At 41.2% G+C, this 25508-nt stretch overlaps 1 long non-coding RNA gene across 5 annotated transcripts in view; it reads left to right on the plus strand.

Moving 5' to 3' along the window:
* LOC112579690 overlaps positions 1 to 25508 on the plus strand; it is a 169086-nt gene that overhangs the window by 68742 nt on the left and 74836 nt on the right. For all 5 annotated transcript variants that reach the window (XR_006545358.2, XR_006545357.2, XR_006545361.2 and 2 more), the window contains exon 3: positions 1032 to 1147. This is a non-coding gene — a long non-coding RNA (uncharacterized LOC112579690). The remainder of the gene's footprint in view (positions 1 to 1031; positions 1148 to 25508) is intronic.

Below are 25508 nucleotides of genomic sequence, written 5' to 3' on the forward strand. Positions count from 1 at the left end.
CATCCACCCAGTTCTTTCCCAAGTAAACAATTATTTATAGTCCTGAGGGTTTTCTGAAGTGCCAGCAATAACAATGGCTTATACCATCATCACTACCATCACGGGTTCATCCTCTTTGGCACTTCACAGTGTGATCACAAAATGTTTCCACGCCTAATTTATCCTTTGATCCTTATTAAAGCCACTGTGTGAATTAGGTATTGCTGACCCCAATTTCGTATAAGGAAATGGAGCCTCAAGGAGGACAGACTACGGAGAATGAAATCTGTGCTAATTCCCAGGACTCCTGACTTCTAGGCCAGTCTTATTACATCATACCTTACTGGGTAGTCAGGGCTAAATGATACTTACATGGGTGAGCAATGTGACAAAGTGGGAATGACCAATAATTTTGGAGGTTGATTCCTTAGGATTCAAATCTTAGCTTTGGTGCTTGCTATTTGTGTGGCCTTGGACTAGTTACTTGAGATTTAGTTTCCTCATGTATAAAATGGAGCTAAAATGACTATTCACAATACTGAGGTGAAGGTTAAATAAAATAATGCTATAGAATACTCTGGCTCAACACAAGGCAGGTGTTTAATAGGTGGGAGGCTTTTTTTTTTAATTTCAAGATATCCACCATTTACCTTCTTTCTATTGAGAAATATAAAAGCTCTGAAAGGAAAATTAAAAAAAAAATAATGTATTTCACTGCAAAACTTATCTTAAGTAGACTTTGAGCTAATCTTGTTTATCTTTTTAAAAATGTTTTTTACTCGATTTTTTCACCTTAGTGAAAAATTTTATGCTTGCTGTAGAAATATTACTGTTTTTGCTATCACAGACCACTAGGGTATATTACATAATATTCAACATATCACCTTCTTTCTAAAATTCAAAATATGCTGCATTCTGAAGTGTAACTGTCCATGAAGGTGTTGGTAAATGGCTGTGAGTCCACTCTTCCACACTGGTGGTACTAGCATTAGGAAAGGCTACTAGAATTTCTGTTATTCCTGATCTTTGGTATTTTCTTCTTTTACCTACAGGGATTGGGCTGTCTTGCCAGTGGGTGTGGAGTTCAGAAGGCCTGGTGCTGGAATGGAAGAAACAAGCTGAAAGCGGTAGCCACAGGGATGGTTGGACCAAGGTGGACTGGAGAGAGGTAAGGCTTGAATGCCTGAGAAAGTGAGCAAGGATGCTGAGTGCAGGGGCCAGGAAAAGGAGCTGTACCAGGGCAGGCCCTCTGAGAAGCAGATGCCAGACAGAATGAAACCTGCAAGAGATTTAGTGGAGGTAAAGTGTGTACATGATAAGGCAGCACAAGTAAGCAGGGGCAGACTTGAGATCACGATTCTGGGCTTACACCTGTGAAAGGAGAACGAGAAGAGACAAGGGTGAGGTGGGAAGACTCAAGTGGCCCCAGAGCACAGAGAATGTCTCAGGCAGGATGATGGGAGCCCCAACCACAGGTCACTAGGGGAGGACTGCCCTGGGCAGAAACAGCCCTGTTCTGTCACCTCCTGTGATTAGTCCTTGGCTGGGCGCACCCCGCAGGGACTGTGGTCTTGGCACCATCACTCGGGAGGACCCAAAGGTGCAGCATCTGGAGGTTGTCAGGCAGGTGCTCTCCTTGCGGTGGTTCTTTTAAAGGCAGGTCTGAGTAGCGAATATTTCTATGCTGTGCTTAGTCATGTCTGTAGCCTGCCAGGCTCCTTTGTCCATGGGGATTCTCCAGGCCAGAATCCTGGAGTGGGTTGCTATGCGCTCCTCCAGGGGATCTTCCCAACCCAGGGATCAAACCCAGGTCTCCAGCATTGCAGGCCAATTCCTTACCATCTGAGCCATCAGGGAAGCCCAAGATCCCTGGAGTGGGTAGCCTATCTCTTCTCCAGGGGAACTTCCCAACCCAGGAATCAAACCAGGGTCTCCTGCATTGCAGGCAGTTTCTTTACCAGCTGAGGTACTGGGAATCCCCATGCCTCCAGGGGAGACTGCGACCTGAACCCAGCACCTTAGACTGCTCAGAATGCCACAAAAGTCAGACTTTGTCAGAGAAGGCATGCTGAATCTGGCAAAAATGTATTAGAATCAGGGGAAATTAGAATCAAATGAATGGGAACATATCATATTAAAATTATAAAACAATTTCTAAAGACCTCAGAGGAGATTCAGATTTTACCTTTCTGGCTGGTGGGTTTGCATCAGCCCAACTAACATGGGTGCCAGGGCAGAGTTCCCGAGGTGTTGGGAATTGTCTCCAGTTCATCCCACCATACCCAGAAAAGACAAATCATTGAGTCATCCACACAGTTCCCTGCGGTCAGCTAGGGCAATCACTCCACAGCTCCTCCCTTTCAGCCCTTCTTGAGAACGCTGCTTGTGGAATTCCAATGCCCTGCCCACAGCAGGCCCCCTGCAGGCACAGTCCATGTTCTAGTACAAAGGCTGGAAATCATTGCTTCCCAGGTCTGCCAGCTCCACTCAGTGCGGAGGGCCATCTTAGTCCCTCTCCCCACGTGGAGCTTTCCTACCAGTTTCTAACTTCCACAGAATGTTCATTTAAGAAGAAAGATTTGGGGGTCTTCCTCTGAGCTGAAGGTCACAGAGCTGGTCATTACATAGGGCAAGGAAACCTGCTGGAACTGGCAGACAATACACTTCAAAGGACCAGAAATCTGAGTCAATAGGTGTTTTCTTCAGAAATCAATACTAATATATTTAGTGCTATTGAGCATCATTAAATATGTATTGGTTCTTTTTATTCTCAGCTCAGAATAGTTCTAAATGTATTCTGCATGCAAATGAGTATTTAGAGTTGATGCATTAATACTGTCTCCAAGCACCGGGTGTGTGTCCAGTCTCAAGTTCATTGACAGAATGAGGAGTCAATGAGCTGTACTGAGTTGTCATCATATGGCTGTTGCACACCTCATCATGGAATTCTCTCCTGTTGGCCAGTCACATGCCCTCCCAATGCCAGTGGAAATTGAGAATGAACATTGGGTAAGAGTTATGGTACCCTATAAGCAAGAGTAGTATTTGGATGCTGGCGTTTGGAGACCGGAAGTGAAATGCATAGAACACTTCTACAGACAGCCCCGTGTGGTTCTCCCTACAGCCTGTGTCTGCACTCCAGCTCCCTTTACAGAGTGGCTCAGGTCTACTTGGGCTGAGGAAGAAAGAGATGACTTTTTAACTCCAGAAATAAGCCCAAGTAGTAAGTGTATCTATAAAGTAAAGGAGATATATTCTATCATCTTTGAGATCTCTTTTAAGGCAAAAGCCCTAAGAGACTTATAAGTAAAAATTTGGAAGGTAATTATATTACCGAAAGAAAAAAAAATAAAAGACCAAGTCCAAGTTGTTCAGCCCCTGCCAGGCTTCCATCAGTGGGTTTATACAGAAGTTTAAATTCCACATTCAGATGTAACCATTTGAGTTTCAACTGGAAATTTTCTTTTTTTTTTTTCTTCTGGTATAAACTATGTAATAGCTCTGTGCCTATAAGAAAAGGGAGCTCTAGAAGATTTCATTGATAAAGCATGAAATTTGGAGTCACAGACTTGCGATTAAATTCTGCCTGTCCTGCCTCATAGCTCTTTACCTTGCTGCATCTATAAAACTGATGCTATGACTATGGGCCTCGCATGACTGATATGAAACCTTAATGTGAGAACTGAAACAAACTGCTTGCTAACAGAATGTGATAGAAAAATGGCAGTTTCCCCCATACCCAAGGCCAGAATCAGAATGGATTCTCTCATCTCTGTGATGCTCCTTAATTTAGGAAGATGAATGAACTGGGCTTTATGGGGTCATGGGAGACACCAGTAAAACCCAAATATTGGGTTGGCCAAAAAAAATCTGTTGGGGTTTTTCCATAAGATATTACAGAAAAATGTGACGAACTTTTTGGCCAACTCAATAGAAGAGAATGGAGTTCCTTAAGCATGTGATGAAACCCCAGTTTAACATACTCGAATGTTCGAATAACATACTCGAAACTAAAAATCAGCACCATACTTCTCCAGCATGGCACACCTCTCTGAGAGGAAACTTTGCACAAAGGAGGCAATGAGCATTCTCACATATCTCCAGCAGCAGCACGAATACATGGATCCAGTGACAGAGTACACAGTCCTGGAGCCAACAGCCAATACTTAGCATCAACTCTGAGAGATTTGCACATAAATAAGAGTGAAGTTTAAAAACCATTCTACTGTCTCTGGAAGAATGCCTGGACCCACATGATAGCATAGGAGCTAAAATACAACAGGTTTTAAAATGCATTATATTAGTCATCTATTGCATGTCACCTTTTATTTCAAACTCAGGGGCTTAAAACAGTAGACATTTATGTATGTGGTCCAGAAATCCAGGAGCAGTTTAGCTGTGAGTCTCTTGCGAGTTGAAGTCCTGGCATTGGCTGGGGTCACAGTTAACTCCAAGCTTGACTAGGGGAGGGATCCCCTTCTGAGATCACTTACATGCTTGCTAGCATCCCCCACAGTTCTCTGTAGGCTGCCCGAGTGCCCTCATACCATCACTGCTTGTGAGAGGACAGCTGACCTCTCTCAGAACAAGTGACTCAGAGGTTTGGGAAGTGTACCCAAGACAGAATGCACAGTCTTCTTGTTACCTAGTATTAGAAGTGACATCTAATGATTTCTACTCTATTCGACTCACCACAAGTGAAGTCACTAAGTGTAACCTACATGCAGGTGAAGAAGAAAGGTCCATCTCTTAAGCAAGAGAGAATGAAAGAAAGTCAACAAATTTTTAAAACCAGCACATGTATTTAAAGGAAGAATTCAATTAAGAAATTGAACTGATAGTCATGCAAAGATCTCGAATGGGAGAAAGTGAAATCTGAATGGACTCTCTTCATTCCAAATAAAAAGTTGGTGAGGTTCTCAAAGTGTCTGGGTGAGCCTGCTGTGTGCATAGAATACACTTTCTCTTCCCTCTGGGATCAGAGCTGCAGACTAGCTTTTCTAACCTCCTTTATAGGTACCTGGGATGGTGAGTCTGAGTTCTTGCCAATGAAATATACAGAAGAGATTTCTTTCTAGGCTTCTCCTTTAAAAAAAGCAAAAACAAAACTTCTTCCACATCCTCTTCAGATTCTCTACTGAATGGAGATATTGATTGGTGATGACTCAGGACTTAGTCAGAGAAGGCAATGGCACCCCACTCCAGTACTCTTGCCTGGAAAATCCCATGGACGGAGGAGCCTGGTGGGCTGCAGTCCATGGGGTGACTGAGGGTCGGACACGACTGAGCGACTTCACTTTCACTTCTCACTTTCATGCATTGGAGAAGGAAATGGCAACCCACTCCAGTGTTCTTGCCTGGAGAATCCCAGGGACGGGGGAGCCTGGTGGGCTGCCGTCTATGGGGTCACACAGAGTCGGACATGACTGAAGCGACTTAGCAGCAGCAGCAGCAGGACTTAGTAGAGGATGGAGCCATAGAAAAAGGAACCTTGATTGCATGCACGCCCAGTTGTGTCCAACTCTTTGTGACCTGATGGGCTGTAGTCTGCCAGGATCCTCTGTCCAACTGGAGTGGGTTCCCAATTTCCTACTCCAGGAGATCTTCCCTAACCAGGGATCAAATCCATGTCTCTTTGAGTCTCCTGTATTGATAGGCAGATTCTTTACCTCTAGCACCACCTGGGAAGCCCAGGAGAAAGGAGCCTGGGTCCCTAAAGAAGCTGTTGGAAGTTTGCCTGAGAAGCACATTTGATTTGAATCTATATGAGCAAAACCAAATTTTTATTTTTTAAACCTTTGGAGCTTGGAAAGTTGTTTCTTACAGCAGCTAGAATAACCTTTTCTATTTCACTGTCTTATAAGGGAACTAGTTCAAAGGTAATAGATGAAATACTGTTGAGTCTAAGATCTTCTAAACATGAATTAATACAATTATATTCATGCAAAGGCTTTTTAAAAATCCAAGAGTAAACATATACAATTGTTATTTAAAACATCTGTGTGCCCTATAACTGATAAATTGCTATTATTACTTTGATTCTTAGAATATAATCTGGGGGAAAGACCAGGAACTTTTGCTTCCAAAACTTTTGCTTTTTGTAATATGGAGTTCATCCTAGGACATAAAATTATCAACCAATAGAACATATTTAGTCTCCTTGGCTTTGGGGAAAATTGGCTAGTAAGCAACATAGTATAATGGATAAAGGTATAGTCTTTGGAGTTACACAGACCTGGTATCCTTTCTGTTCCACCACTTTTAACTTATATAACCTTAAATTTCTTACTCAATTTATTTGAGTCAGTTTCCTGATCTATAAAATGAGGATGATGATGATAACAACTGTGTAATTTACCTGATAAGAGTCCAGTGATAATTAACTGACATCTCTGTAAAGTATGGAAACTACACAGTGTTCAAAAAGTGTAAGCCATTATTATTATCATTGTTGCATTTATGTTATTTTGGGCAGGGACAGTAATACTTTGCTGCTGCTGCTGCTGCTGCTGCTGCTGCTAAGTTACTTCAGTCATGTCCAACTCTGTGAGACCCCGTAGACGGCAGCCCACCAGGCTCCCCCGTCCCTGGGATTCTCCAGGCAAGAACACTGGAGTGGGTTGCCATTTCCTTCTCCAATGCATGAAAGTGAAAAGTGAAAGTGAAGTCACTCAGTCATGTCCAACTCTTAGCGACCCCATGGACTGCAGCCTACCAGGCTCCTCCATCTGTGGGATTTTCCAGGCAAGAGTACTGGAGTGGGGTGCCATTGCCTTCTCCAAATACTTTGCTAGTCTCTTGCTTTTTGAGGAGAAATAAAGGTTACAAATAAGATGGAAGTAAAGATTATAACTAATTGAAGAGTCAAAAAGACCTAACTTACTAAGGCTAATGGCAACAGTCTCCTGCAGGTTGTATGAAAAAATTTTACTTACTGTGACAAATGAATTTTGTAGGAAAATAGAAGATGTAATATACCCAAAACTTATTTGCCAGATCCAAGAGTTTTTAGTCAAAACCTAGGCAAGGGATAAATCACTTAGACATCCCTATTACTTAGATTGTTCTCTGGTGACAAAGAACAGTGAAGAGAACCCGGTGAGGTGGCTTGGTTGCCACGGCTGTCCCCGGAAAGAGCAAGTGGTGGGTCCATTGTATTCAGAGGGAGTGGACAGCTGAGGTATGCATCATGCAGGTGCCACAGTGGGGAGAGGCAGTGGTCCGTGCTAACAGACAATACAAGCTCGGGAAGAAATTGAGATAATTTTCAAAGTTTTGTTGACAGTATTATTGCAGAAGTTCAGTCTACCAGGCCAGGTCAATGTAGCAAGCTGTGAAGACCCCAAGCTCTGGCCAAGCAGATGGAGTCTGAGGCAAGGCAGACTTGGAGCTGAGGTTGGAAGGGAAATTGAGGCAGAAAGATAGTTGTATGGTCTGGGCCAATAGGGATGACTGAGTTTGGGAGTAGGGAGTGGATGTGAAGTAATACTGTGACTGCCTTGCTATGCCAGGAGCCAGATCAGGTTGGCAAATGTCTGTCAGACCTGGGGTCTTCATTCACTTTTTTCAGAAGCCAGAAATGCCCAGGGCCTGTAGGGAAGCCTCATCAAAAATAGAGACTTTACTTCACTCTGTGTAACAGTTTCTAGGCCCATCTGCATCTCTACAAATGACCCAGTTTTGTTCCTTTTTATGGCTAATATTCCATTGTATATATATATATATATATATATATATATATATATATATATATATCACATCTTCTTTATCCATTCATCTACTGTTGGACATTTAGGTTCACAGTGAAGCAAGTCAGAAAGAGAAAAACAAATATCGCATTGTATTGTGTATATATAGAATCTAGAAAAATGGTACAGATGAGCCTGTTTCCAGGGCAGGAATAGAGACACAGATGTAGAGAGCACACATGTGGACACATAGGGGAGGCAAGGAGGGTGGGATACATTGAGAGAGTGCCACTGACGTATATGCACTAGCATAAGTAAAATAGATAGCTAGTGGAAAGCTACTGTAGAGCACAGGGAGCTCAGCTCACCGTTCTGTGATGCCTTAGAGAGATGCGATGAGGATGAGGTGGAAGGGGGAGGATGTATAGGTAATTCACTTCATTGTACAACAGAAACTAACACAACAGTGTAAAGCAATTATACTCCAATTAAAAATAAATTTTAAAAAATAGATAAGCTAAGGAAAGTTAAAGAAGCCTCATTCAGAGTCAGTTTAGTCACTCAGTCATGTCTGACTCTTTGTGACCCCATGGACTGCACCATGCCAGGCCTCCCTGTCCTTCACCAACTCCTGGAGCTTATTCAAACTCACGTCCTTAGAGTTAGTGATGCCATCCAACCATCTCATCCTCTGTTGTCCCCTTCTCCTCCTGCCTTCAATCATGCACAGCATCAGGGTCTTTTCCAATGAGTCAGCTCTTCGCATCAGGTGGCCAAAGTATTGGAGCGTCAGCTTCAGCATCAATCCTTCCAATGAATATTCAGGACAAATTTCCTTTGGGATTGACTGGTTTGATCTCCTTGCAGTCCAAGGGACTCTCAAGAGTCTTCTCCAACACCACAGTTCAAAAGCATCAATTCTTCAGCGCTCAGCTTTCTTTATATTTCAACTCTGACTCTGACCATACATGACTACTAGAAAAACCATGGCTTTGACCAGACAGACCTTTGTTGGCAAAGTAATGTCTCTGCTTTTTAATACGCTGTCTAGGTTGGTTATAGCTTTTCTTCCAAGGAGCAAGCTTTTTTTAATTTCATGGCTGTAGACACCATCTGATTTTGGAGCCCAAAAACATAAAGTCTCTCCCTGTTTCCATTGTTTCCCCATCTATTTGCCATGAAGTGATGGGACCAGATGCCATGGTCTTAGTTTTCTGAATGTTGAGTTTTAAGCCAACTTTTTCACTCTCCTCTTTCACCTTCATCTAGAGGCTCTTTAGTTCTTCTTTGCCTTCTGCCACAAGGGTGGTGTCATCTGCACATCTAAGGTTATTGATATTTCTCCCTGCAATCTTGATTCTAGCTTGTGCTTCATCCAGCCCAGCATTTTGTATGATGTACTCTGCATAGAAGTTAAATAAGCAGGGTGACAATATACAGCCTTGACGTACTCCTTTCATAATTTGGAACCAGTCCATTGTTTCATGTTTGGTTCTAACTGCTGTTTCTTGACCTGCATACAGATTTCTCAGGAGGCAGGTCAGGTGGTCTGGTATTCCCATCTCTTGAAGAATTTTCCATAGCTTGTTGTGATCCACAAAGTCAAAGGCTTTGGTGTAGTAAAGAAAGCAGAAGAAGGCATTTTTCTGGAATTCACTGTTTTTTTTTTGATGATCCATTGGATGTTGGCAATTTGATCTCTGGTTCCTCTCCCTTTCCTAAATCCAGCTTGAAAATCTCGAAGTTCATTGTTCACACGCTGTTGAAGCCTGGCTTGGAGAATTTTGAGCATTACTTTGCTAGCATGTGAGATGAGTACAATTGTGCAGTAGTTTGAACATTCTTTGGCATTGCCTTTCTTTGGGATTGGAATGAAAACTGACCTTTTCCAGTCTTGTGGCCATTGCTGAGTTTTCCAAATTTGCTGGCATGCTAAGGCCCACGTGGCTTTGCATTCCAGGATGTCTGGCTCTAGGTGAGTGATCACACCATCGTGATTATCTAGGTCATGAAGTTCTTTTTTATACAGTTCTTCTGTGTATTCTTGCCACTTCTTAATATCTTCTGTTTCTGCTAGGATCGTACCATTTCTGTCCTTTATTGTGCCCATTATTGCATGAAATGTTCCCTTGGTATCTCTGATTTTCTTGAAGAGATCTCTAGTCTTTCCCATTCTATTGTTTTCCTCTATTTCTTTGCATTGATCGCTGAGGATGGCTTTCTTATCTCTCCTTGCTATTCTTGGGAACTCTGCATTCAAATGGGTATATCCTTCCTTTTCTCCTTTACCTTTAGCTTTTCTTCTTTTCTCAGCTATTTGTAAGGCCTCCTCAGACAACCATTTTGCCTTTTTGCATTTCTTTTTCTTGGGGATGGTCTTGAGCACTGCCTCCTGTACAATGTCATGAATCTTTGTCCAAATGAAAAGGCAAAAAGTATGACACTGAATAACTCCCCAGGTCAGTAGGTGCCCGATATTCTACTTGAGAAGAGTCGAGAAACAAGGTAGCCTAGGACCAGGGACTAATAGTTACCTGAAAAGCTCTGAGCAAGTTGAAGAGGACACACCAAAATGATAAAAGCTATGATCCACAATGACAAATTCCCATGACTCTGTATGCACTAAATAATGCAGCTTCAAGTTCCAGAAACAAATTCTACAGAAATTACAAGAAACTCATCAGTAGAGAGAGATTTTTTTAGGCCTCTCTGAGTTAATAATAGACCAAGAGACTTTTATTACAGACAACATTTTTTGGTCAAAAGTAATAAAATTAAAACTGGGAAAAAAAGAAAACTACCATCTAGGAAATTTAGAAACTTTAAATAATTCTTGAGTCAAGGAAACGATCAAGGTAAGAATTGATACCTATGTAGAAAATAATACCAAGCTCTATGGTGTGTGATAAAATTAGAGCAAAACTCAGTGGAATATTCCTGGCTTAATATTGTGTATATTAATAAAAGAAAGATTCTAAAAGATTGATTTTAGTATGAAACTCAAGAAGTCAGGGGAAAAAGTAATCCAGAAGAACCAAAATAAAAATAAAAGCAGAAATTTAAAAGGAAAACCAGAAAGAGTAGAATAAATAAATATACTCAAGAAATAGATCAGTAACATACAGTATTTATCTTTCTCTGTCTGACTTATTTCACTAAGCATATTACCCTCCAGAACCATGTGTGTCATTGCAAAGGGTAAAATTTCATTCTTGTTGATGGCTGAGTAATATTTTACATCTTCTTTATCCACTTATCTGTTCATGGACACTTAGGTTGCTTCCATATTTTGGCTATTATAAATAATGCTAGTATGAACACTGAAGTGCATGTATCTTTTTGAAATAATGGGAGGAAGCGCAAGATAGGGGTAGGAGGCTAAGAGGTATAAGCTACTATATATGAAATAAAAAAGATCCAAGGCTATATTACACAGCACAGGACATATAGCTAAGATTGTATTAATGGAGTATAATTTATAAAATAGTGAATCAATATGTTGTACACCCACTGTTAATATTGTAAATGAAATATGTTTTAACTTAAAAAAAATAAACCTTTAGAAAAGTAAAATAAAATAGATAAAACAGTACCTAATATAGGGCTTCCCTGGTGGGTCAGTGGTAAAGAATCCCCCTGCCGGTGCAGGAGACATAGGTTTGATCCCTGGGTCAGGAAGATCCTCTGGAGAAGGAGACGGCAACCCACTCCAGTGTTCCTGTCTGGAGAATCCCATGGACAGAGGAGCCTGATGGCTACATACAATCCATCGGGTTACAAAGAGTTGGACATGACTGTGATTAAACAACAACAACAAATCAAAGCACAAGTGTTTAAATTAAGAAATAAGAATAAGTAATCACAAATAGAGAAGGAAATAATTAATAACTACTTTGCTCAGTTGTTTGCAGAAAAATATGAGAATCTAGTTGAAAATGGATACTTTTCTGGGAAACTATAAATTGCCAAAGCTAATTCCTGAAAGATCAAAAGTTTAAAACTACCAATATTCATAAGATACAAATTTGAAAGAACTAGACCTGGATATTTTCACAAATGAATTCAACCAAACTTTAAAAACAGATGGTTTCAGTGTTATTTAAAGCCTTGCTATTCAGAGTGATTGAGGACCAGCAGATGGGTGTCACCTGGGAGCTAGTGTGTAATGCACTCTCAGGTTCCACTGCAAACCTACTGAAGGAAAATCTGGTTTTAACAAGATTCCTTGGAGATTGCACACCCATTAAATTTTGAGAAAACAGATTTATACCAAGGAATGGGCCATGGACCAAATTCAGTTCACCTCTTTTTTTCATAAATAAAGTTTTATTGGAATACAGTCACACTCATTTGTTTATGCTTTCCCACTACACTGCTAAGCTGAATATCAGGGGACTGAGACCATTCAGCCAACAAGGCATAATATATTTACTCTCTGACCTTTTGTTGGAAAAGTTTTCCTACTTTGATTTACACTGCTACAGGACATAGAAAAAAAATGAGAAAATCTTTTGATTACAAAAACATCAGCTAGATCACAAAAACCTCAGACTTAGCCAATATTTCATGAGCAATAGATAGCAAAATAAGATCACTCTTGCCTATGAATATCAATGCAGAAGTACAGTCCTGTTAAAATAATTCAGCAGAAAAATCATAATACTCAGATATTTTAAAGGAAATTGACAAAGTTCAGTATTGTTATTGATTTTTAAAATACTGTTAATAAGATGAGAATAAATGAATAGATGTCCTTAGCATAACAAAATTCATGAATTTCATCCTAAATGGGGCAACAGGCTTGATGGGGAAGCAGTAAACTGATTTTTAAAAAGTCAAGACCGTTATCATTGTATGTAGACAATATTATGATTCTTAAGTAACACAAGAAGATAAACTGAAAAAACACTATGAGAAACAGTAAAGCAGTTCAGAAGATACATGTATTAGTTATCTCTTGCTACGTGACAAATTATCCCAAAATTTAGTAGCTTAAAACAATACACATTTATTGTCTCATACAGTTTCTGAGGGGTGGAATCCAGGAACAACTTGGCCAGGAAGTTCTGGTTCAGGGTCCAACAAGTTCTGGTTCTGGTCATGTTGTTGGCCAGGGTTACAAGCATCTGAAGGCTTGTCAGGGCCTGGAGGATTTACATCACTCACGTGGCTGTGGGCAGGAGGCCTCAGTTTCTCACTGAACATTGGTCCCTGCTCTTTCCCACATGGGCCTCTCTACAGAGTTACCTGAACATAGTAGCTGGTTTCCAGAGAAAATGCAAGAGAGCAGGAAGCCATGGTGCCTCTTGTGATCTAGTTTATGAAGCGGCACACCATCCCATCTGCACTGGAAGTGAGACACAAATTGTATACACTCAGTGAAAGAGTAATCAAGGTCCACCTCTTATAAGGACATATTAAAAGATGCGATACCATCATGGCACCATGCCATATACCACTATGGTACCACTCCTGTATTCTTGCCTGGAGAATCCCATGGACAGAGGAGCCTGGTGGGCCGTGGGGTTGCAGAGAGTTGGACGTGACGAAAGTGACTTAGCACGCATGCACATGATACATAATTCATATACAAAGTTGACATACAACCTTCCACACAAGACACTTTTATAATATAATGGACATAAATCAAAAAGTGTGCAAAAGATATGAACAAGCAATTAATTTTTAAAAAGAAACCTATATTGTTAATGGGGCTTCCCTGGTAGCTCAGATGGTAAACAATCTGCCTGCAATGCCTGGATCTGGAAGATCCCCTGAGAAGGGAATGGCTACCCACTCCAGTATTCTTGCCTGAAGAATTCCATGGACAGAGGAGCCTGGCGGGCTACAGTTCATGGGGTCACAGAGTCAGACGTGACTAAGCATGTAAGTCAGATATACTGTTAATGAGCATATGAAAGATGCTGCAACTCACTAACAGAAATTCAATTATGTGTAATACTTTTGATACCCCTCAGATAGGAAAAAAATTAATATTTTATGATACCAAGTGAAAGCCAGGATGTGGGACATAGGAAACTCCCGAACATAGCTGGTAGAAGCATAGCACTTTCAACACAACTTGACACTATCTGGTAAGTTTGGTGAATTGCCCCACCAGCATTCAGTTCCACTCCCAAAGAACCTCTCTCCCTGTGTACAAGGAGATCTGTACAAGAATGTTCCTAGTATCATTGTTTCAAGTAGGAAAAAGAGAAAAGGGATACCCTAAATGTACATTTCCAGGAGGATGTACATGAATGAACTAGAATTATATATATCAGTATATATTAATTCTCACAAACATATTGGGCAGCCAAAGCAAGATGCAGAAGAATACATGTATGCAAAGGTTAAAAATATGCAAAACAGTTCCATGTGTTAAGAATACATCCTCATGTAGTAAAAATACTTTAAAAATGTATAGCAATGATACACACCAAATGCAGACAATAGTTACTTCTAAGAAAGAATGAGAAGAATGTGATGTGGAAATATAAATGGGGAGTTCAACTTTCTAAGTAATGTTCTACTTATTAAACTGAATAGTAGACATTTGACAGCTATTTTATTATTATGCCTTTATAAATTATCTTTTCATAATATATTTCATAATAAAAAATTTAAAGAAAATGTAATAGAAGAAAATATCCCTTTTTAAATGACAACAAGGAAGAAGTTAAAATACCTAAGAATTTCAGATAATGGAAGAATGAAATAATGTCATTTGCAGCAAGAAGATGGGCCTGGAGATCATCAGACTAAGCAAAGACAGCTATCATATGATATCACTTATATGCAGATTATTTTTGAAAAATGATGCTAATGAACTTGTTTACAAAACAGAAACAGACTCATAGACTTAGAGAATGAACTTACAGTTCCCAGGGAGGGATAGTTTGGGAGTTGGGGACTGCCATGTATACACTGGTGTATTTAAGATAGAGAACCAGCAAGGACCTGCTATGTAGCACAGGGAACTCGGCTCAATCTTCTGTAAGAACCTAAATGGGAAAGGGATTTGAAAAAGAATGGATACATGTATTTGTAATGACTTTACTGTAAACCTGAAACTAATACAACATTGTTAATCAACTAGTCTCCAATATAAAAGTTTCTTTAAAAATTTCAGGATGGAGAAGTGATGCATGGAACTACGTTTTTGGGCATGTAGATGAAATATGGTGTTCATGCAGTGTACTTGGTCATTCAGTTGTGTCCGAGTGTTTCGTATCATAGCCCACCAGGCTTCTTTGTCCATGGGATTTTCCAGGCAGGAATACTGGAGTAGGTTGCCATTTCCTCCTCCAGGGGATCTTCCTCACCCTGGGATCAGACTCTCATCTCCCATGTCTCCTGTATTGCAGGCAGATTCTTTACCTGCTGGGCTACCTGGGAAGCCCAAACATTGGGCTTGGGAAGATCTCCTGGAAGAGAAAATGACACTCACTCTAGTCTTCTTTCCTGGTAAATCCCATGGACAGAAGAGCCTGGTGGACTATGGTCCAGTGAGTCTCAAGGAGTTGGACACGACTGAGTGACTAAGCACAACACAAAATGAAATGTAAATAAAACTTAAAGATGAACAAAAACTGGGGAAAATATTCCCATATTCCAAAGGGCTAATCTCTTTAATACATACAGACTTTCTTGTTAAAAGTCCTATGACCAATAACCCAGGACAGTAATAGACTAAAGTCATGAACTGACAAATTCACAGAAATATAAATAGTGTTTAAATAGATGAGAAATGCAAATGGAAACCATGAAATAATGTGTTTGCCAATCAGACTGTCAAAGATGAAAAGGTTGATGATGATGCAGGAAGGGAGTCAGTCTCACCTGTGTTTGCCCAAATTGTATGGGAGGGTTTGTTGTCAGCTTGCCTACGGAGGAGCATATGTAATGATCTATCAAAATGTAAACAGTCCACATCCTCTGACCTAGAAGTTTCACCTCTATAAATTTTTCCTGGTGATACACTCGCACATGTGTGAAATGATTTATTACATTGTTTGTAATTGCAAAAAAATGTCAACAAATTAATATCCCTTGATGGGGCTTGATAAAATAAAATATGATACATTCATGGAATTGAATACCAGGTAGTGGTTTTAAACTGAGGTCATCTCTTTGTGTATATTGGAGAGCCACAAGACAAATCATAGGGCAAAAAATGATGTGTGGAATAGTGGAATATTGTGTGGAATAAATGCTTCCATTTACAGAGGGGGAGAAAAGAATAGTGTACAATACATATATGCTTATTTATGCATAGAAAATTCCTGAAAGAATAGAGGAATAGAACTAAGAACTGTGACTGCCTCCAGTAGCATTCCTGGTAGTATGGAAGAACCTTGAATTATATGAAAAACAACAACAAAAAACCAACTCTGAAACTTCAGATGCTAAAGACATCTGATCTAATTTAGCACCAAGGTATAAATTGTAAAATCCTCAGTGCTGGCCATTTGAAAGTAGAGAAATGTTGCTGATGTGCAATTCTGGACCTAATTACTTTCTTGCTAACTGCTAAACATTTCTCACTAATGGTCCTGCTACACAGCCAGTCAGAGAGAGGAGGAGAAAGAGAGAAATACGGCTTGTTATCCACACGGCCCCACCAATCCAATCAGCATCCTGGAACTGCTTACCTTGTGCTTCCTGAGTCATTTCTAATGAGAGATAATGATAGCAAGGTGGGAGGTCTCAGGTGGCTTTGGGGAAGGATGCCAGAATGTAGGCCAAGTCAATTTTGATTCATTGCACATCAAACTTTTCGCTTTTCCTTCCTTTGCACATTCACAGCTATTAGTGGAATTTGGGGAGCAAATACAAGCCTGTTGGCAAAACTGCCTACAGATCCCTGTGATACAACTTGGTACTGGAGATACAAATGGAGAGAGACAGAAGCCATCTTCTGGGAGATGCTCTGAGACACCCCTGCTCTCAGGGATTTAGGGGTGCACACTCTGGGAGCAGGGCGGGGGCTCACGGGTGGGCAGGGAAGACAGTGCTTACCAAAAGTTATAAAGTATGCCCATAGGTTTACTGAATATTGAGGGAAATGTAAAGTGAGTAAAGCTGGTGGGGGAGGTATTCACTGGCAAATTTTTTGTGACTCTGGAAATGCAAGGGAAGCTACATGATTTATTTTATAGTCAACAGAAATGTTGAACACGGCACATCTGCTCAGTACTTACAATGGATCTGGTACTTTTCTAGGTTTGGGGGGATATGTCAGAACAAAATGCAGCCTTGCCCCTCATGCTGACTGCATTCTAGTGGCCATGACAGGGGGCTGGAAATGCAGATGATACACTAAATAAGAGGTGGGGCTTCCCAGGTGGTGCGGTTAAAGAATCTGCCTGCCGACACAGGAGACACAGGTTCAATCCGTGGGTCAGAAGATCCCCTGCAGTAAGAAATGGCAACAAATATTCTTGCCTGGAAAATCCCGTGAACAGAAGAGCCTGGGGGGCTGCAGTCTATGGGGTTTTAAAGAGTCAGACACGACTAAACGACTGAGCATGGCACAGCACATAAATAAAGGCACCTATGAGATAATGTTAGGTAATGTACAATCTAGGGCTTCTCTGGTGGCTCAGATGGTAATGAATCCGCCTGTAATGCAGGAGACCCAGGTTTGATCCCTGAGTTGGGAAGAATGAACAATCCATGGGTCAATTTGCAATGGTAAGGGAAGAGAAAGACAAGTAGTGAGAGAGTAGTTTGTTTACTTAAAACATTTTTTTAAAACTTTATTTTTGGCAGCGCTGGATTTTTGTTGCTGTGCACGGGCTTTGTCTAGTTGTGGTGAGCCGGGGCTATTCTGTAGCTATGGTGCATGGGCTTCACATCACGGTGGCTCCCGTTGTTGTGGGGCATGGGCTCTAGGCACTCCGGCTGCGGTAGTTGTGGAGTTGCCCCACACTGTATAGGATCTTAGTTACTAAACCAGGGATTGAACTTATGTCCCCTCCATTGGCAGGTGAATTCTTAACCACTGGACAACCAGAGCCGTCCCGAGAGAGTATTTTAGACAAGTGGTCAGGGAAGCCTCTCTATTAAGGTGTCTGATAATGTGACATTTGATTAGAGGCCTGAGAAAGATAAGAAGCCAGCCATGAAGGTATACAGGGAAATGCAAAGGCCTTGAGGCTGAAGCATGACTTTCCCCACACAGATAAAGGCATAGCGTTTAGAAAATAATGATGAGAAGCAATTGAAACAAAACATACCTTCCCTATGATTATGTATGCATAGAAATATATATCAGAAGAGAATGTGTGTGTGTGTTAGTTGCTCAGTTGTGTCCGACTCTTTGTGACCCCACGGACTGTAGCCCACCAGGCGTCTCTGTCCATGGGATTTTCCAGGCAAGAATACTGGAGTGGGTTGCCATTCCCTTCTCCAGGGGATCTTCCCGACCCATGGATTGAACCCTGGTCTCCTTCATTGCAGGCAGATTCTTTAACATCTGAGTCACCAGGAATACATATCAGAAAAGACTCCTAAAAAGATGTATATCCTTGTTGCTTCAATGAAGGGCTAAAGACTGTTTCTCAATGACGAGCAGTATCTTCTAATTCCTTGTCTATGATCCAGCCATACTTGGCATATATAGAATTTTGGTGTATATATATATAAACAGTATCTGCTGACTGAATGAGTGATTTTTTTGAGACTATTTTATTCATCATTTTAAAAAGTAAAACAAAATGGCTGTTTTTGAAAAATCAAGTTTGTAACAGCACATTGCATCACAGGGTTTCTCAGAAAGACATGACTTTAGCTCTGGGCTAGCCCAAGATGTGTGTCATTGGGAAAGAAGACAGAAAGCTAAATTTTACTGATTACCTAATATCTGCTATGTATTTGTATGTGTGTTGTTGTGAGTATAGTTGTTCCCATCTTGCAGTCTAGAACAATGAGGCCAGGGAAATTTAGTTTCTAGCCCATGGACATAAGACCAGTAGACAATAGAGCTGAACAGCAGATCTTCTGCCTCCAAGTTCAGACCTCTGATGATCACAGCTATGGGGCGTGGCGGGGGTCTACTCCAGACCTCTTCTCTCATATCCCATGGTTCATGAGTACCAGTTCTTGGTCCCCAGTATTCTCCGTGCTCCTTGATTTTCTCAAATGCTCCAAGTGAGGCACATCTTGGGAGCTATCCCCTCTTTTATCCCCATGTCTGATCTTTTCATCCAAAGCTCACCATTATCCTCTTACTGGAGGTGTAACTCTTGGCAAGTCATTTCACCTCTCTGAGTTTTATTTTTGTCGTGTTTTAATGGAAGTAACTGTGTATGGAAATTGTGGTGCAGAGGCGATGGAATCATGCAGTCAAAGTCTTTGGACCAGTGTGTGATATTTATGGCAGATACTCAATAAACAGTGGGTGAATCTGTGTGTGACCATATTGTGTCTGGATCCAGCTAATGATTGACTCACCTGATGAAGGAATCCTGGATTGGTTGCTAGTGATGATAAGAGCATAAAAATAATGTGCTTCCCCCAAAACATTTTCAACTCAACATAACTCAGATTAATTGCTGATGGTGTGAAAGCCAATCCCAGTTCACCAGAAAAGGCCTTGCTGACTTCCCTTAACTTGTCATTCAGTGGGAAAGCAGCCCATTTGTTCAGAATTCATGTGGTCATGACTTAGGCTCAGAGTAAATCTAATTTGTAGATTGTCATAAATTGAATAAAACCCTCCTGCTAAGAAGTCACCAGTCTGCATATGTAGCCCTCAAACTTAAGGTTTGGGGTTAAAAAAAAAAAAACTCTTTAGAACAGTCTGGAAATAAATCTATGCTATGCTATGCTAAGTCACTTCAGTTGTGTCCGACTCTGTGTGACCCCATAGACGGCAGCCCACCAGGCTCCCCCGTCCCTGGGATTCTTCAGGCAAGAACACTGGAGTGGGTTGCCATTTCCTTCTCCAATGCAGGAAAGTGAAAAGTGAAAGTGAAGTCGCTCAGTCGTGTCCAACTCTTAGAGACCCCATGGACTGCAGCCTACCAGGCTCCTCCATCCATGGGATTTTTCAGGCAAGAGTACTGGAGTGGGGTGCCATTGCCTTCTCCGGAAATAAGTCTAGTGAGCCTTGTTTTCTGAAATCTGAGGTTTGCCTTTTTATACAGTAGTTTTATTTACTTCAGGTTTCCTTGGTGCCTCAGATGGTAAAGAATCTGCCTGCAATGCAGGAGACCCAGGTTCAATCCCTGGGTCAGGAAGATCCTGGAGAAGGGAGTGGCAACCCACTCTAGTCTTCTTGCCTGGAGAATCCCATGGACAGAGGAGCCTGGTGGGCTACAGTCCATGGAGTCACAAAGAGTCGGACACGACTGAGGAACTAACACTTCATTTGCTTCATCTCCTTAACTGACAACAGGAGAAGGGGGTAGATAGGGAGCCTAACAGGTGAGCATCACAGTTTGCTAGCACTTCCACAATAAAGAACTACAAACTGGAGGGCCTAAAACAGACGTTTGACCTCACAGTTCTAGACTTTTGAAGTCAAGGTCTCAGCAGGACCATATTTCCTCTGAAATGTGTAGGGTATGCTCCTTCCTTGCCTCTCCTGGTTCCTGGTGTTTCCTGCCATGCTTGGTGTTCCTGGACTTATGGATGCCTCACTGTTGTCACATGGCCACTTAGTCCCTGTGCATCTCCTCTCTTCTGAAGGACACCAGCCATACTGGATGAAAGGCCCACTATACTCCAGTCCCACTTCATCTTAACTAATTGAAGCTGCAACAAGCCTCTTTCCAAATAAAGTCATGTTCCACAGTGTCAGGACACATCTCCTTGAAGGACACAGTTCAGCCTGTAACATTGGGTCACTAGCCTTCTGTGAAGCCTAGAGGGACACGGGGCTGGAAAGCAAGCCAGGTGATTTCAGTTGCAGAGGTACTATGCCACGTATCTCAGAGCCGATGATGTGATGAGTGGGCTGGAGTTCACTTCTCCCCTTCTTTCTCACTGTAGAGGCTTGATTCTGCAGATGTTGCAAGTCTAGAGCTGGGTGACCCCATCCAGGTGGCCTAGAGCCATAGATACACAACTTTGGGAACCAAAGTGAATGTCCTTTTCTCTTTCCATTTTAATAGCCAGATTTTTATTTCAGTCCTATGCGTGAGAAATATTAAGTGTGGTTAGCATTGATGATCCTACTTTTATTAGGTTGAATGAAGTTTCCATTTTTAGAGATGAAAAATGGTCAAGTATTGGCATTTTCACATGATTTGACCTTTGTATTCCATTAGATGTTGCCGTGAATAAGCGTTACTTGGCCCTGATTATTGAAACTGGTCCCAAGACTTTGAATTTTACACTGGGTCCAATCCTCCCCCTACAAGGGTACCACTGAGAATGTATGTGCCCCACTATGCATAGCCACCCTATAAAAGGCACGCATGCAGAATGAAATGGTTGGATGGCATCATCGACTCAATGGACATGGGTTTAGGAGATAGTGAAGGACAGGGAAGCCTGGTGTGCTGCAGGTCACAAAGATTTGGACATGACTGAGCAACTGAACACAGCAAGAAAGCAGAAAAAAAGCAAGGATTTGGGGATTCAGAAAGATCTGGATTCAAATTACTCCTCTATATTTCTTTTTTTTTAATCTCTGAACATTTTATTTTATTTTTAAATTTTACATAATTGTATTAGTTTTGCCAAATATCAAAATGAGTCCGCCACAGGTATACATGTGTTCCCCATCCTGAACCCTCCTCCCTCCTAGAGGGCCAGTTATGTCTCAGAATCCTTATTTGTAAAATGGGGGTAAATCCTTGTAGAATTTTAAAAAAATATTTGGCTGCATCAAATCTTGGTTGCAGCAAGTGGGATCTTTTGTTGCGACCTGTGGGCTTTTCTCTGATTGTGGTGTATGGGTTTAGTTGCCCTATGGCATATGGAATCTTAGTTCCCTGATCAGGGATCAAATCTGTCCCATGCGTTGGAAAGCAGATACTTAACCACTGGATTACCAGGGAAGTCCTACTTTATAGGATTATTGTGAGGATTAAATTATTTATGTGTTTAATTTATATACTTCCAGCATTTGGGGGATTTCCTGCAATAAAAATCTGCCTGCATTGAGGGAAATCTGGGTTCGATTCCTGGGTGGAGAAGATCCAATGGAGAAAGGAATGGCTACCCATGCCAGCATTCTTGCCTGGAGAATTCCATGCACAGGGGAGCCTGGCAGGCTACAGTCCATGGGGTTGCAAAGAGTCTGACATGACTGAGTGACTAACATTTTCACCAGCGCATAGTAGATGTTCAACAAATTTTGATTCCCTATACTAATGACCTCCATCACCTCTAGTTGTAATCCCTCATAATCCCAGGAACTGCTCAGAGATAAACAGAGCCAATGGGAAACCTGCAGGCCTAATCCAGGTAACTAAAGATTACATAATAATGGGACAAAGGGACTACTTGGCATGTACCCTATTCTTCTGGATCCAATAACAGACACCAGCCTCAAAAAAAATATACCTTGAGACCCATTTCCTGAAAGACACCATCATTATGTAGTCTTTTTTCACCTCACAATGACTAAATTCTATTTGAATTGCATACATGATACACCTATGTTTGTACCAAGTATCATTTTCTAGCATAGTCATTCTCAACCTTTTTTTTCCATGGGGACGCTCATGACATCAACATAAATTAGCATGTATGGCACATTTTTCAGGGACTATTCAGAAATTATCAAATTCCCTATAACTACACTTTTCTAAAGCATACTGGAAAGGATATGATGAGGGTTGCATTCTAGAGATAACCTCTCTAGATTTTTTCCAATTAAATTTTCTACCAGCCTGAGCAAATTATCCACAAGTGCTATACTTGTAACCTACCTGAAACGTATGTGGTACAAGTCTGAGGTTGAGAGTCAGCCTTCTAAGAGATGCTGTTATCATGACCACTCAGAATGGTTCACACATGCCAAAGCCACTAGACAATTCAGCTCTGAGGAGACAATTGCAGTTCCCTACGTCTCATTTAGATACTTCTAGGTGCTCTGACCCAGAGTGAACACGCAGAGTCAGGATAATTGTATGCGCATAGCAAACAAACGGATCTATTTCAATGACGGTGTATTGGCACAAGTGGTACTCCTGCCTCTGTGTCACATAGGCAAAGCAGTAAGGTAGAAATAAAGCCACTCTAGGCTCCTTGACTTCCAGGATATTCCATATATGCAATATTGCTACTGATATGATCAATGATATCCAACCACCAGAAGCAGTCTGCCCATCTTTATGCACTTAAGCATTCTGTTCAGCTAAATTTGGTCAAAGCCATTTATTACCAGTTGTAAGTAATGCAACCATGGAGGGTGCTACCTGGGGCCACTGGAAGCCTGCCATGGTTTACAGCCCTTGGAACAGACTCAGACATTGTAAGTTTAAAAAAAAAAAAAATTCTCTTTAAGCCAATCCCAAACCTTTTATAATTTAAATTCTAATAAATCACACCTCCTAAATCTTCCTGGAGGCAGGACTCAGGAAAGATTTCCCCTCTCTCTCTATGCCAAAGAGCCTCTTAATAAGGGAGAGAGATGAAGAAAAAGCACAATGGTGTTTCAGCTGTGCTCAGAGCTAGGATAGGGAGTCTAAGATATGGCCAGTCCTTAAGACAAGGAGGCCAGGCATCAGATAGGGCTAGATAGAACAAAAGAGAAATGGAAATGGGAGCCTGTTACTTCCCAGCTTTAACTCTCTGTGTGTCTCTATCACCTCTAAGATAAGTCCACATGCTGAGCATGCTGTGTATACACAGAACCCTCCCAGCTCTAGCCACGCCTGACACACTTGACTACAGCAGTACTCAACGTGTGTGTGTGTGTGTGTGTGTGTTGTGACTGTTTGTCTGTCTTCCCTCTTAGAGTGTGCGGTCCTGCAGGGAGAGATCTTAGCTTAGTAAACTTTAATCCTTAGTACCTATCCAGAAACCCAATAGGTGCTTAATCAATTCTGAAAAAATTAGGGAAATGACCAGAGGCTAAAGCTGTACAGAAGCTAACGGGTCCAAGTCGAGAGATGTGAACCTCAGGTTTGCACTGTCTGAAGAAGTCATTGGTGTGTCCTTCTCCTCTGCCAGGCACTCTCAGCTACTTCAGGGAAGGTGATTATAAAATGTGACCATGAAATAATGCTGTATTCTCTTCCCCACAAACATACCACGATCTGTGATCCCTTCTGAGCATTCTCCTCAGCAGACAATGTGTGTGTTTTAATTTTTTTTAATTTAAATTTATTTTTAATTGGAAGATAATTGCTTTACAATATTGTGTTGGTTTCTGCCATATATCAACATGAATTGGCCAAAGGTATATGTATGTCTTCTCCCTCACACCCATCCCACCCCTAGAGGTTGTCCCATGTGTATAATTTTAAATGGCTGCATTTGCTCCAGAAGCCTCTTGGAACTGTGGTCAGATTCAGTTTATAAACCATATAAGAAAACCAGTGTAATTCCTTTATATGCACATTATTTCCAAAACAATGTTCCCCTAGCTTGATTGCCCACCATATACATGGGATACAGCTTCAGGAAAACTTTTAATACCTTCCCACAAGAAATCCACCCTCTGAAGATGAAGATGTGCCACATTTGAAGATATTTAAGACAGAGTGCTAAGAGTGTCCACATAGGATTCTAAATTAGAGGTCCAAAAACGCCTTGAGCAATTTTTCATTATCTTGGAAATAAGCGTACATCTATCAAGGAGATTAGTTTGAAGTCTATAGAACAGCTTTAGGATTTTCTAATCTAATGTTCTCCTTAAAAATCACCAGAATTTATTTGTGCTTACAATGATTTACTGTGAGTGTTTACTATGACCAAGGATTGCATGTTTGTGTGTGAATGTATATATGTACATATGTGTATTCTTATTAAATCCTCCCAACAATTATATAAAACTAGCAACAACAATAGCAATAGTTAGCATTTATTGAGTGCTTACTATGGGTCAGGCATGAACTAAGGGATTTTTCATTTTAATCCCCATTTTATAGACAAGTAAACTGAGTTACAGAGAGAAATGAAGTACTTTCCTAATGGCACAAAGTCCATAGAGAAAAACTGAGATTCACGGACAGATTTGTCTGACTTGTTTTTAATTACTTTGATACATGCTGCGTTATAAGCTCTGCTCTTAAACACTGTGATCTGACCTCTGCATTTTTATTAAACTATCAGGGATATATGTGATCTATATCTTCTGGCTTTCCAGGTGATGCTAGTGGTAAAGAATCCACCTGCTAATGCAGGAGACACAAGAGATGTGAGTTCAATCGCTGGGTTGGGAAGATCCCCTGGAGCAGGAAATGGCAACCCACTCCAGTATTCTTGCCTGGGAAATCCCGTGGACAGAGGAGCCTGGCGGGCTATAGTCCATGGGGTTGCAAAGAGTGAGACACAACTAAACACTCAATCAATGCTCCTAACTCATATTTCGATATATATGGCTCGATGAATACTAGTTGAATGAATAAACCTACATCAGTGGCTGTGATCCAACCAGGACCAGGCAGAAAGGCAAAAAGAACAACAGGCCCATGTGATACAAGCTGGTTCAGCTTATCTCACCACCGAACTAAAGCCATGCTTATAGCAAAGAGCAGAGGGTGTTAGAGAAAGTATTTGGATGTCTCTCTGCCCTGGCTGCAGCATGCGGCATTGTGATTTTTTTGGTATTTAATTCCCAGTAAACCCTGCAGGGCCCTGGGCCTCAGTACCCCCATCCATGTGCCTGGAACGGGCATATTCCTTGCTCTTCTTCAGCCTTGCCCTCTGCATATT

This window comes from Bubalus bubalis, chromosome 16 (genome assembly GCF_019923935.1).
Source record: "Bubalus bubalis isolate 160015118507 breed Murrah chromosome 16, NDDB_SH_1, whole genome shotgun sequence".
Classification (NCBI taxonomy): domain Eukaryota; kingdom Metazoa; phylum Chordata; class Mammalia; order Artiodactyla; family Bovidae; genus Bubalus; species Bubalus bubalis.